This window comes from Eurosta solidaginis, chromosome 5 (genome assembly GCF_040869045.1).
Source record: "Eurosta solidaginis isolate ZX-2024a chromosome 5, ASM4086904v1, whole genome shotgun sequence".
Classification (NCBI taxonomy): Eukaryota; Metazoa; Arthropoda; class Insecta; order Diptera; family Tephritidae; genus Eurosta; species Eurosta solidaginis.
In genome coordinates this window covers 59,563,372-59,578,545 of record NC_090323.1, presented here as the reverse complement: position 1 = coordinate 59,578,545, position 15,174 = coordinate 59,563,372, and the positions used below count along the sequence as shown (strand labels likewise).

Genomic DNA, 15,174 nt, shown 5'->3' with positions numbered 1-15,174 from the left:
CGGCGACCACGCCCTTTTTCAAAAATATATAGCTAGTAGATCCTTCTAGACTATTGGCTATATTTTTATATATTTCCTTTTCGGAACCATTTTTGGATGGTTTTCGGGATCCGTCCGGGATCATTTCGGGACTATTAGGGGAACATTTGAAAACCTTTCCGGCATCATTTTTGCATAGTTTCCGAGATCCGTCGGGGATCTCGACGGGGTCATTTCGGGATCATTTGGGGTACCTACCGGGATCACATCTGAATGGTTTTCGGTATCCGTCCGGGATATCGTCGGGGTCATTTCGGGACTTTTTCGGGTTCACTTGGGGTCCCTTCCCGATCATTTCTGGATGGTTTTCGGGATTCGTCCGGGATACGTCGGGGTCATTTTAGGACTTTTATGGATCATTTGGAGACCCTTTCGGCATTATTTCTGGATGGTTTTCGGGATCGCTTAGGGATCCCAGCAGGGTAATTTCTGGACTATTAGGGGATCATTTGGAGACCTTTCGGCATCATTTCTGGATGGTTTTCGGGATCCGTCCGGGATCATTTCGGGACTATTAGGGGATCATTTGAAGACCTATACGGCATCATTTCTGCATAGTTTCCGGGATCCGTCGGGGATCTCTACGGGGTCATTTCGGGACTATTTCGGGATCATTTGGGGTACCAACGGGGATCACATCTGGATGGTTTTCGGTATCCGTCCGGGATCCCGTCGGGATAATTTTGGGACTTTTTCGGGATCATTTGGGTTACCTTCCGGCATCATTTCCGAATGGTTTTCGGGATCCGTCCGGGATCCCGTCGGGTTCATTTTGGGACTATTTCGGGATCATTTGGGGTCCCTTCCGGCATCATTTCTGGATGGTTTTCGGAATTCGTCCGGGATCCCGTCGGGGTAATTTCGGTACTTTTTCTCGACTAATACGGGATCATTTGGGGACCCTTTCGGCATCATTTCTTTCGGGATCAGTCCGGGATCCCGTCAGGGTCATTTCGGGACTATTAGGGGATCAATTGAGGACCTTTCTGGCATCCTATCTGGCTGGTTTATGGTATCCGTCCGGGATCCCGTCGGCGTCATTTCGGGACTTTTTCGGGTTCACTTGGGGTCACTTCCGGATCATTTCTGGATGGTTTTTGGGATTCGTCCGGGATACGTCGGGGTCATTTTAGGACGTTTATGGATCATTTGGAGACCCTTTCGGCATTATTTCTGGATGGTTTTCGGGATCGCTTAGGGATCCCAGCAGGGTAATTTCTGGACTATTAGGGGATCATTTGGAGACCTTTCCGGCATCATTTCTGGATAGTTTTCGCAATCTGTTCGGGATCCCGTCGGGGTCATTTCGGGATCATTTGGGGTACCCTCCGGCATCATCTCTAGATAGTTTTCGGGATCCCATCGGGGTCACTTCGGGACTTTTTCTCGACTGATACGGGCTCATTTGATGACCCTTTCGGCATCATTTCTGGATGGTTTTCGGGATCCGTCCGGGATCATTTCGGGACTATTAGGGGATCATTTGAAGACCTTTCCGGCATCATTTCTGCATAGTTTCCGGGATCCGTCGGGGAGCTCGGCGGGGTCATTTCGGGATCATTTCTGTATAGCTCCCGGGGTTCGTCCGGGATCCCTTCGGGGTCATTTCGGGAATTTTTCTCGACTAATACGGGACCATTTGGGACACCCTTTCGACATCATTTCTGGATGGTCTTCGGGATACGTACGGGATCCCGTCAGGGTCATTTCGGGACTTTTTCTCGACTAATAGGGGATTATTTGGGGACCCTTTCGGAACCATTTTTGGATGGTTTTCGGGATCCGTCCGGGATCATTTCGGGACTATTAGGGGAACATTTGAAAACCTTTCCGGCATCATTTTTGCATAGTTTCCGAGATCCGTCGGGGATCTCGACGGGGTAATTTTGGGATCATTTGGGGTACCTACCGGGATCACATCTAAATGGTTTACGGTATCCGTCCGGGATCCCGTCGGGGTCATTTCGGGACTTTTTCGGGTTCACTTGGGGTCACTTCCGGATCATTTCTGGATGGTTTTCGGGATTCGTTCGGGATACGTCGGGGTCATTTTAGGACTTTTCTGGATCATTTGGAGACCCTTTCGGCATTATTTCTGGATGGTTTTCGGGATCGCTTAGGGATCCCAGCAGGGTAATTTCTGGACTATTAGGGGATCATTTGGAGACCTTTTCGGCATCATTTCTGGATAGTTTTCGCAATCTGTTCGGGATCCTGTCGGGGTCATTTCGGGATCATTTGGGGTACCCTCCGGCATCATCTCTAGATAGTTTTCGGGATCCCGTCGGGGTCACTTCGGGACTTTTTCTCGACTGATACGGGCTCATTTGAGGACCCTTTCGGCATCATTTCTGGATGGTTTTCGGGATTCGTCCGGGATCCTGTCAGGCTCATTTCGGGACTATTAGGGGATCATTTGAGGACCTTTCCGGCATCATTTCTGGATAGTTTTCGGGATCTGTCCGGGATCATTTCGGACTTTTTCGGGATCATTTGGGGTATTTTCCGACATCATTTCTGCATGGTTTTCGGCATCCATCCGGGATCCCGTCGAGGTCATTTCGTGACTTTTTCGGGATCATTTGGTGTCCCTTACTGGACATTTACAGGACTAATACGGGATAATTTGGGGATCACTTCTAGATGGTTTTCGGGATCCGTTTGGGAACCCGCAGGGGCATTTCGGGACTAATACGGGATCGTTTAGCGACCCTTCGGCATCATTTCTGGATGGATTTCGGGATCTGTACGGGAACCCATCAGGGTAATTTCTGGACTTTTTCGGGATCATTTGGGGATCCTTTAGGGGTCATTTCGTGACTTTTTTTGTATTATTACGGGATCATATGGGGACCCTCTCGACATAATTTCTGGATGGGTTTCGGGATCCGTCCGGGATCCCATCAGGGTTATTTCGCGACTTTTCGGGAATATTTCGGGATCATTTTGGGATCATTTCGGGATAATTTGTGGATGGGTTTCGGGATCCGTCCGGGATCCCGTCGGAGTATTTTAGGGACTTTTTCTAGACTATTTTGGGATAATTTGCGGCCCCTTTAGAGATCAATTCTGGATGGTTTTCGGGATACGTCCGGGATCCCGTCAATGTCATTTCGGGACTTTTTCGGGACTATTTCGGAATCATTTTGGGACCCCTCCTTGATAATTTCTGCATGATTTTCGGGATCTGTCCGGGATCCCGTCGGAGTTATTTCGGGCCTTTTTCGGTCATTTCGGGTCATTGCGTGACTTTTTCTGTATTATTTCAGGATCATTTGGGGACCCTCTCGGCATCGTTTCTGGATGGGTTTCGGGATCCGTCCGGGATCCGGTCAGGGTAATTTCGGGACTTTTCGGGACTATTCCGGAATCATTTTCCGACCCCTAAGAGATCAATTCTGGATGGTTTTCAGGATCCGTCCGGGATCCCGTTCATTTTGGGACTTTTTCGGAATCATTTTGGGACCCCTCCTTGATAATTTCTGAATGATTTTCGAGATCTGTCTGGGATCCCGTCGGAGTTATTACGAGACTTTTTCGGGACTATTTTGGGATCATTTTGGGAAAATTTCGGGATAAAATCTGAACGATTTTCGGGATTCGTCCGGGATCACTTCGGAGTTATTTCTGGACTTTTCCGGGATCATTTGGGGATCCCTCCAGATTCATGGATGATTTCTGTGATCCCGTCAGGGTCAAATGGGGACCTTTCGGGACTATTTCGAGATCATTTGAAGACATATACGGCATCATTTCTGCATAGTTTCCGGGATCCGTCGGGGATCTCTACGGGGTCATTTCGGGACTATTTCGGGATCATTTGGGGTACCAACGGGGATCACATCTGGATGGTTTTCGGTATCCATCCGGGATCCCGTCGGGATAATTTTGGGACTTTTTCGGGATCATATGGGTCCCTTGCGGCATCATTTCTGCATGGTTTTCGGGATCCGTAAGGGATCCCGTCGGGGTCATTTCGGGACTATTTCGGGATCATTTGGTGTATCTTTCGGCATCATTTCTGGATGGTTTTCGGGATCCGTCCGGAATCCCGTCGGGGTCATTTCAGGACTTTTTCGGAATCATTTTGGGTACCTTCCTTCATCATTTCTAGATAGTTTTGGGGATCCGTCCGAGATCCCGTCGGGGTCATTTCGAGACTTTTTCGGGATCATTTAAGCATGGTTTTCAGGATTCGTCCGGGATCCCGTCAGGGTAATTTGTGGACTTTTCCGAAACTATTTCGGAATTATTTTGGGCCAAAATGATTCCTGGATGGATTTCGGGATCTTTTCGGGATTCCGTCAGGGTCAGTTAGGGGGCCGTTTGAGATCCCGTCAGGGACTTCTTCGGGACTATTTCGGGGTCATTTCTGGATGGTTTTCGGGATCCGTCCGGCATCACTCCTGGATGGATTTCGGGATCTTTACGGGAACCCATCAGGGTAATTTCGGGACTTTTTCGGGACTATTTCGGGATCATTTGGGGACCCTTTAGGGGTCATTCCATGACTTTATCTGTATTATTTCGGGATCATTTGAGGACCCTTCCGCCATCAATTCTTGATCGTTTGCCGGATCCATCAGGGTCATTTCGGGAACATGTTGGAATCATTTCTGGATCCGTCCAGGATGCCGTAAGATTCATTTTGAAATTTTTTTTTTACTTTTTCGGGATAGGTTTGAAACCCTTCCGGGATCACATCTGGATCCGTGCGGGATTCCATCGGGGTCATTTTCGGACTATTTCAGGATCATTTTGGGACCCTTCCGGAATAATTTCGCTATCCGTTGTGGATCCCTCGGGATTATTTCGGAACTTTTTCGGAGCTTTTTCTGGACTATGTCGGGATAATTTAGGAACCCTTCCTGGATGGTTTTTGAGATCCGTCCGGGAGCCCGTCAAGGTAATTTCGGAACTTTTTCGGGACTATTTCGGGATCACTTTGGTACCCTTCAGGGATCATTTCTGTGTGGTTATCTGGATAAGTCTAGAATCGTGTCGTTGTCATTTCGGGTTTTTGGGACTATTTCGGGAACTTTCGGAGACCCTTCCGGGGCGTTTCTGTATGAGTTTCGTGGATAATTTCGGGATCATTTGGGGATCCTATCAGGTTATCAGCTCATATAGTTCTTTTTTTTACTCAATTACAAAAATAAATTGCATTAGACAGACACAAATTTTTAAACAGATAACTTGATAAGCCGGCTAACGTGAATAGCCCATATATTTCATTTTCTCCTTGCGGACGGGGCCGCGGGTAAAGGCTAGTATCTAATAATATACATATATTATAAATGGCAAAGTTTGGATGTGAAGATGTTTGTCCAGACGTTTGTCTTTGTGTCTCAATCACGCAAGAACGGCTGGAAGGATTTGGATGAAATTTGGCAGACATATAGCCAATAGTCTAGAAGGATCTACTAGCTATATATTTTTCAAAAGGGGCGTGGTCCCCGCCCCCTATATACAGGTATAATTTAATTATTATATTTTTTCGTCTTTGCGACCGAATCATGCCAGAATGGCTACACAGATTTTGATGAAATTTGGGACACAGACAATAGTCTACTAGCGAAATTTTTTTCGAACATGGAAAGAGGGGTGGGGGTCCCACGACCCCTTCGAGCAATTACTTTTTAATAATTTTTACACATTATAACTTTGCGTATACTGGCCTTCACCAATATCACAAACTCAAGGGGTCAAATAAGTCGAGGGCTTACAAAGTAAGCAGTGACACCCTACGCCCTCCCCCCTTTATCTCCCCCACTGGTGTAAAATCTATAAATTGTTATAACTCAATATACATTTTCTCCTAAATCAATAGTTTTTGGTATCTGGCACATACAGATCGAGATCTAGACAATTTTGGAGGAACGATCAGTGGTCCTCTCCTTCTACTCCCGCCATCCGCCCTCCTTAAATTGTTTTTATTAGCACGCTTTTATTAGCTTTACCTTTATGTTTCTATGTAACTTTTCATTCGCTCCAATGCGCCTGCTGCCTTATTAACATGGTTTTATAATTAGCTTCACCTTATTTGTAATCCCGTAAGGGTGATATCGAGACCCTTCCGGGATCATTTCTGGATGGTTTTCGGGATCGGTCCGGGATCCCGCCGGGGTAATTTTGGTACTTTTTCGGGACTATTTCGGGATCATTTTGGGACCCTTCTGGGATCATTTCTGTATAGTTTTCGGGATCCGTCCGGGATCCCGTCGGGTTATTTTGGGACGTTTTCGGGACTATTCCGGAATCATTTCGGGACTATTTCGCGATCATTTGTGGACCCTTCCGCATCATTTCTGGATGGTTTTCGGGATCCGTCCGGGATCCCGTCAGGGTAATTTTGGTACTTTTTCGGGACTATTTCGGGATCATTTTGGGACCCTTCCGGGATCATTTCTGTATAGTTTTCGGGATCCGTCGGGGTTATTTTGGGACATTTTCGGGACTATTCCGGCGTCATTACGGGACTTTTTCGGGGTTATTTTGGGTCCCTTTAGGCATCATTTCTGGATGGTCTTCGGGATTCGTCCGGCATCACGTCGGGGTGATTTCGGGACTTTTTCGCGACTAATACGGGATCATTTGGGGATCCTTTCGGCATCATTTCTGTATGTTTTTCGGTATCCGTCCGGGATCCCGTCGGGGTAATTTGGGGTCCCTTCCGGCATCATTTCTGGATGGTTTTCGGGAACCGTCCGTGATCCCGCCGGGGTCATTTCAGGACTTTTTCGGAATCATTCGGGGTACCTTCCTTCATCATTTCTATATGGTTTTGGGGATCCGTCCGGGATCCCGTCGGGTCATTTCGGGACTTTTCGCGACTAACATGGGATCATTTGGGGACCCTTTCGGCATAATTTCTGGATGGTTTTCAGGATCCGTCCGCGATCCCGTCATCGTCATTTCGGGATTATTAGGGGATCATTTGGGAAAATCATTTCTGGACATTTTTTCTGGACCCGTCCGGGATCCCGACGGGGTAATTTCGGGACTTTTTTCGGGATCATTTGGGGTCCCTTCCACCATCATTTCTGGATGGTTTTCAGGATCCGTCCGGGATCCCGTCGGGGTCATTTCGGGACTTTTTCGGGATCATTTGGTGTCCCTTCCGGCATCATTTCTGGATGGTTTTCGGGATCCGTCCGGGATCCCGTCGGGGTAATTTCGGATCATTTGGGGTCCATTCCGGCATCATTTCTGTATGGTTTTCGGGATCCGTTCGGGATCCCGTCGGGTCATTTCGGGATTTTTTCTCGACTAATACGGGATCATTTGGGGACCTTTCCGGCATCATTTCTGGATGGTTTTCGGGATGCGTCCAGGATCCCGTCAGGGTGATTTCGGGACTATTAGGTGATCATTTGAGGACCTTTCCGACATCATTTCTGGATGGTTTTCTGTATCCGTCCGGCATCCCGACGGGGTAATTTCGGGACTTTTTCGGGATCATTTGCGGGGCCTTCCGGCATCATATCTGGATGTTTTTCGGTATCCGTCCGGGATCCCGTCGGGGTCATTCGGGATCATTTGGGGTCCCTTCCGGCATCATTTCTGGATGGTTTTCGGGATCCGTCCGGGATACCGACGGGGTCATTTCGGGACTTTTTCGGGATCATTTGCGGTGCCTTCCGGCATCATATCTGAATGTTTTTCGGAATCCGTCCGGGATCCCGTCGGGGTCATTTCGGGACTTTTTCGGGATCATTTGGGGTCCCTTCCGGCATCATTTCTGATGGTTTTCGGGATCCGTCCGGGATCCCGTCGGGGGTCATTTCAGGACTTTTTCGAAATCATTTGGGGTACCTTCCTTCATCATTTCTATATGGTTTTGGGGATCCGTCCGGGATCCAGTCGGTTTTCACTGAGAGCTTTTCATGGCAGAAATACAATCGGAGCGCTTTGCCAGACACTGCCGAGGGGAGACCACGCTTAGAAAAATTTTCTTCTAATTGAAAAATCTTATTTCTAAAATTTTGATGTTGCTTTGCCCGGGAGTTGAACCCAGGGCATACGGTGTGATAGGCGGAGCACGTTACCATCACACCACGGAGGCCGCCAATAATATACATATATTATAAATGGCAAAGTTTGGATGTTTGGATGTTTGTCCAGACGTTTGTCTTTCTGACTCAATCACGCAAGAACGGCTGGAAGGATTTGGATGAAATTTGGCAGACATATAGCCAATAGTCTAGAAGGATCTACTAGCTATATATTTTTCAAAAGGGGCGTGGTCCCCGCCCCCTAGAAACAGTTATAATTTAATTATTATATTTTTTCGTCTTTGCGACCGAATCATGCCAGAATGGCTACACAGATTTTGATGAAATTTGGGACACAGTCAATAGTCTACTAGCGAAATTTTTTTCGAACATGGAAAGAGGGGTGGGGGTCCCACGACCCCCTTCGAGCAATTACTTTTTAATAATTTTTACACATTATAACTTTGCGTATACTGGCCTTCACCAATATCACAAACTCAAGGGTCAAATAAGTCGAGGGCTTACAAAGTAAGCAGTGACACCCTACGCCCTCCCCCCTTTATCTCCCCACTGGTGTAAAATCTATAAATTGTTATAACTCAATATACATTTTCTCCTAAATCAATAGTTTTTGGTATCTGGCACATACAGATCGAGATCTAGACAATTTTGGAGGAACGATCAGTGGTCCTCTCCTTCTACTCCCGCCATCCGCCCTCCTTAAATTGTTTTTATTAGCACGCTTTTATTAGCTTTACCTTTATGTTTCTATGTAACTTTTCATTCGCTCCAATGCGCCTGCTGCCTTATTAACATGGTTTTATAATTAGCTTCACCTTATTTGTAATCCCGTAAGGGTGATATCGAGACCCTTCCGGGATCATTTCTGGATGGTTTTCGGGATCGGTCCGGGATCCCGCCGGGGTAATTTTGGTACTTTTTCGGGACTATTTCGGGATCATTTTGGGACCCTTCTGGGATCATTTCTGTATAGTTTTCGGATCCGTCCGGGATCCCGTCGGGGTTATTTTGGACGTTTTCGGGACTATTCCGGAATCATTTCGGGACTATTTCGCGATCATTTGTGGACCCTTCCGCATCATTTCTGGATGGTTTTCGGGATCCGTCCGGGATCCCGTCAGGGTAATTTTGGTACTTTTTCGGGACTATTTCGGGATCATTTTGGGACCCTTCCGGGATCATTTCTGTATAGTTTTCGGGATCCGTCGGGGTTATTTTGGGACATTTTCGGGACTATTCCGGCGTCATTACGGGACTTTTTCGGGTTATTTTGGGTCCCTTTAGGCATCATTTCTGGATGGTCTTCGGGATTCGTCCGGCATCACGTCGGGGTGATTTCGGGACTTTTTCGCGACTAATACGGGATCATTTGGGGATCCTTTCGGCATCATTTCTGTATGTTTTTCGGTATCCGTCCGGGATCCCGTCGGGGTAATTTGGGGTCCCTTCCGGCATCATTTCTGGATGGTTTTCGGGAACCGTCCGTGATCCCGCCGGGGTCATTTCAGGACTTTTTTCGGAATCATTCGGGGTACCTTCCTTCATCATTTCTATATGGTTTTGGGGATCCGTCCGGGATCCCGTCGGGGTCATTTCGGGACTTTTCGCGACTAACATGGGATCATTTGGGGACCCTTTCGGCATAATTTCTGGATGGTTTTCAGGATCCGTCCGCGATCCCGTCATCGTCATTTCGGGATTATTAGGGGATCATTTGGGAAAATCATTTCTGGACATTTTTTCTGGACCCGTCCGGGATCCCGACGGGGTAATTTCGGGACTTTTTCGGGATCATTTGGGGTCCCTTCCACCATCATTTCTGGATGGTTTTCAGGATCCGTCCGGGATCCCGTCGGGGTCATTTCGGGACTTTTTCGGGATCATTTGGTGTCCCTTCCGGCATCATTTCTGGATGGTTTTCGGGATCCGTCCGGGATCCCGTCGGGGTAATTTCGGGATCATTTGGGGTCCATTCCGGCATCATTTCTGTATGGTTTTCGGGATCCGTTCGGGATCCCGTCGGGTCATTTCGGGATTTTTTCTCGACTAATACGGGATCATTTGGGGACCTTTCCGGCATCATTTCTGGATGGTTTTCGGGATGCGTCCAGGATCCCGTCAGGGTGATTTCGGGACTATTAGGTGATCATTTGAGGACCTTTCCGACATCATTTCTGGATGGTTTTCTGTATCCGTCCGGCATCCCGACGGGGTAATTTCGGGACTTTTTCGGGATCATTTGCGGGGCCTTCCGGCATCATATCTGGATGTTTTTCGGTATCCGTCCGGGATCCCGTCGGGGTCATTCGGGATCATTTGGGGTCCCTTCCGGCATCATTTCTGGATGGTTTTCGGGATCCGTCCGGGATACCGACGGGGTCATTTCGGGACTTTTTCGGGATCATTTGCGGTGCCTTCCGGCATCATATCTGAATGTTTTTCGGAATCCGTCCGGGATCCCGTCGGGGTCATTTCGGGACTTTTTCGGGATCATTTGGGGTCCCTTCCGGCATCATTTCTGGATGGTTTTCGGGATCCGTCCGGGATCCCGTCGGGGTCATTTCAGGACTTTTTCGAAATCATTTGGGGTACCTTCCTTCATCATTTCTATATGGTTTTGGGGATCCGTCCGGGATCCAGTCGGTTTTCACTGAGAGCTTTTCATGGCAGAAATACAATCGGAGCGCTTTGCCAGACACTGCCGAGGGGAGACCACGCTTAGAAAAATTTTCTTCTAATTGAAAAATCTTATTTCTAAAATTTTGATGTTGCTTTGCCCGGGAGTTGAACCCAGGGCATACGGTGTGATAGGCGGAGCACGTTACCATCACACCACGGAGGCCGCCAATAATATACATATATTATAAATGGCAAAGTTTGGATGTTTGGATGTTTGTCCAGACGTTTGTCTTTCTGACTCAATCACGCAAGAACGGCTGGAAGGATTTGGATGAAATTTGGCAGACATATAGCCAATAGTCTAGAAGGATCTACTAGCTATATATTTTTCAAAAGGGGCGTGGTCCCCGCCCCCTAGAAACAGTTATAATTTAATTATTATATTTTTTCGTCTTTGCGACCGAATCATGCCAGAATGGCTACACAGATTTTGATGAAATTTGGGACACAGTCAATAGTCTACTAGCGAAATTTTTTTCGAACATGGAAAGAGGGGTGGGGGTCCCACGACCCCTTCGAGCAATTACTTTTTAATAATTTTTACACATTATAACTTTGCGTATACTGGCCTTCACCAATATCACAAACTCAAGGGGTCAAATAAGTCGAGGGCTTACAAAGTAAGCAGTGACACCCTACGCCCTCCCCCCCTTTATCTCCCCAACTGGTGTAAAATCTATAAATTGTTATAACTCAATATACATTTTCTCCTAAATCAATAGTTTTTGGTATCTGGCACATACAGATCGAGATCTAGACAATTTTGGAGGAACGATCAGTGGTCCTCTCCTTTTACTCCCGCCATCCGCCCTCCTTAAATTGTTTTTATTAGCACGCTTTTATTACCTTTACCTTTATCTTTCTATGTAACTTTTCATTCGCTCCAATGCGCCTGCTGCCTTATTAACATGGTTTTATAATTAGCTTCACCTTATTTGTAATCCCGTAAGGGTCATATCGAGACCCTTCCGGGATCATTTCTGGATGGTTTTCGGGATCGGTCCGGGATCCCGCCGGGGTAATTTTGGTACTTTTTCGGGACTATTTCGGGATCATTTTGGGACCCTTCCGGGTTCATTTCTGTATAGTTTTCGGGATCCGTCCGGGATCCCGTCGGGGTTATTTTGGGACGTTTTCGGGACTATTCCGGAATCATTTCGGGACTATTTCGCGATCATTTGTGGACCCTTCCGGCATCATTTCTGGATGGTTTTCGGGATCCGTCCGGGATCCCGTCGGGGTAATATTGGTACTTTTTCGGGACTATTTCGGGATCATTTTGGGACCCTTCCGGGATCATTTCTGTATAGTTTTCGGGATCCGTCGGGGTTATTTTGGGACATTTTCGGGACTATTCCGGGATCATTACGGGACTTTTTCGGGGTTATTTTGGGTCCCTTTAGGGATCATTTCTGGATGGTCTTCGGGATTCGTCCGGCATCACGTCGGGGTGATTTCGGGACTTTTTCGCGACTAATACGGGATCATTTGGGGATCCTTTCGGCATCATTTCTGTATGTTTTTCGGTATCCGTCCGGGATCCCGTCGGGGTCATTTCGGGACTTTTTCGGGATCATTTGGGGTCCCTTCCGGCATCATTTCTGGATGGTTTTCGGGATCCGTCCGTGATCCCGCCGGGGTCATTTCAGGACTTTTTCGGAATCATTTGGGGTACCTTCCTTCATCATTTCTATATGGTTTTGGGGATCCCTCCGGGATCCCGTCGGGGTCATTTCGGTACTTTTCGCGACTAACATGGGATCATTTGGGGACCCTTTCGGCATAATTTCTGGATGGTTTTCAGGATCCGTCCGCGATCCCGTCAGCGTCATTTCGGGACTATTAGGGGATCATTTGGGAAAATCATTTCTGGAAATTTTTTCTGGACCCGTCCGGGATCCAGACGGGGTCATTTCGGGATCATTTGGGGTCCCTTCCACCATCATTTCTGGATGGTTTTCAGGATCCGTCCGGGATCCCGTCGGGGTCATTTCGGGACTTTTTCGGGATCATTTGGGGTCCCTTCCGGCATCATTTCTGGATGGTTTTCGGGATCCGTCCGGGATCCCGTCGGGGTCATTCGGGACTTTTTCGGGATCATTTGGGGTCCCTTCCGGCATCATTTCTGGATGGTTTTCGGGATCCCGACGGGGTCATTTCGGGACTTTTTCGGGATAATTTGCGGTGCCTTCCGGCATCATATCTGGATGGTTTTCGGGATCCGTCCGGGATCATTTCGAGACTATTAGGGGATCATTTGAAGAACTTTCCGGCATCATTTCTGCATAGTTTCCGGGGTTCGTCTGGGATACCGTCGGGGTCATTTCGGGACTTTTTCTCGACTAATACGGTATCATTTGGGACACTCTTGCGGCATCATTTCTGGATGGTTTTCGGGATCCGTCCGGGATCCCGTCAGGGTCATTTCGGGACTTCTTCTCGGCTAATACGGGATTATTTGGGGACCCTTTCGGCATCCTTTCTGGATGGTTTTCGGGATCCGTCCGGGATCCCGTCGGGGTTATTTCGGGATTTTTTCTCGATTAATAGGGGATTATTTGGAGGCCCTTTCGGCATCATTTCGGGACTATTAGGGGATCATTTGAGGACCTTTCCGGCATCGTTTCTGCATAGTTTCCGGGATCCGTCGGGGTCTCGACGGGGTAATTTCGGGACTATTTCGGGATCATTTGAGGTACCTACCGGGATCAAATCTGGATGGTTTTTGGTATTCGTCCGGGATCCCGTCGCAATCATTTCGGGACTTTTCGGGATCATTTGGGGTCCCTTCCGGCATCATTTCTGGATGGTTTTCGGGGTTCGTCCGGGATCCCGACGGGTTCATGTTGGGGCCCTTTCGGCATCATTTCTGGATGGTTCTCGGGATCCGTCCGGGATCATTTCAGGACTATTAGGGGATTATTTGAGGACCTTTCCGGCATCATTTCTGGATAGTTTTCGGGATCCGTCCGGTTTTCCGTCGGGGTCATTTTGGGATTTTTCGGGATAATTTGGGGTCCCTTCCGGCATCATTTCTGGATGGTTTTCGGGATGCGTCGGGGATCCCGTCGGGGTCATTTCAAGACTTTCTCGACTAATATGAGATAATTTGTGGACCCTTTCGGCATCATTTCTGGATGGTTTTCGGGATCCGTCCGGGATCCGCCCGAGATCATTTCGGGACTATTAGGGGATCATTTGAGGACCTTTCTGCCATCATTTCTGGATGGTTTTCGGGATCCGTTTGCGAACCCGACGGGGTTATTTCGCGACTTTTTCGGGACTAATACGGGATCATTTGGGGACCCTTTAGGGGTCATTTCGTGACTTTCTGCAATATTACGGGATCATATGGGGACCCTCTCAGCATCAATTCTGGATGCGTTTCGGGATCCCATCAGGGTCATTTCGGGACTTCTTCGGCACTATTTCGGGTTCATTTTGGGACCCTTCCGGGATCATTTCTGTATAGTTTTCGGGATCCGTCCGGGATTCCGTCGGGGTTATTTTGGATATTTTCGGGACTATTTCGCGATCATTTAGGGACCTTCCCGGCATCATTTCTGGATGGTTTTCGGGATGCGTCGGGGATCCCGTCGGGGTCGTTTCAAGACTTTCTCGACTAATATGGGATTATTTGGGGACCCTTCCGGCATCATTTCTGGATGGGTTTCGGGATCTGTACGGGAACCCATCAGGGTAATTTCGGCATTTTATCGGGACTATTTCGGAATCATTTAGGGACCCTTTAGGGGTCACCTCGTGAATTTTTCTGCAATATTACGGGATCATATGGGGACCCTCTCGGCATCAATTCTGGATGCGTTTCGGGATCCGTTCGGGATCCCATCAGGGTCATTTCGGGACTATTTCGGAATCATTTGGGGACCCCTCCTTGTTAATTTCTGGATGATTTTCAGGATTTGTCCAGATTCCCGTCGGCATCATTTCGTTAGTATCATTGTGGAACCCTTCTGGGATCATTTTAGGTCTCTTCGCAACCGGTAGTTCAGCACACATGCCTTTTTAAATTATGAGCTTTTATGGCCATGGATTTGCTGCAAATTATTCCAAATTAAAATTCGGTATGTTTTATCTATTTTTGAGTGTTTTAAATGAATCCTGTAACGAATTGTTTTAACTATAATTACACTTTTTGTAATATTTTAACCAACTAAATACCCGAAAAAGCAACACTATTTTCATTTAAAAAATTCTCTTTGGTTTTATCTAATTGTAGTTTCACTCCTTTGTTCTATGAGTAGTAATTCTTTCACCCCTCTCATATCAGTTAATTTAATTTAGAAGCAAAATGTATTTTTTTTTTAATTCGAAAAAACTGTATTGTACTATTCATGAAAGCGTGCCTTTCAGCTTATCTTCTCATTTAGTTCCTTTTTTTTACTAAATTACAAAAATAAAATACATTAGACAAAAATAA

At 47.2% G+C, this 15,174-nt stretch overlaps 1 protein-coding gene across 1 annotated transcript in view; it reads left to right on the top strand.

The window, feature by feature from the left end:
* Positions 1-15,174, top strand: part of Bmcp (uncoupling protein Bmcp mitochondrial) — a 106,920-nt gene that overhangs the window by 11,503 nt on the left and 80,243 nt on the right. The window lies entirely within an intron of this gene.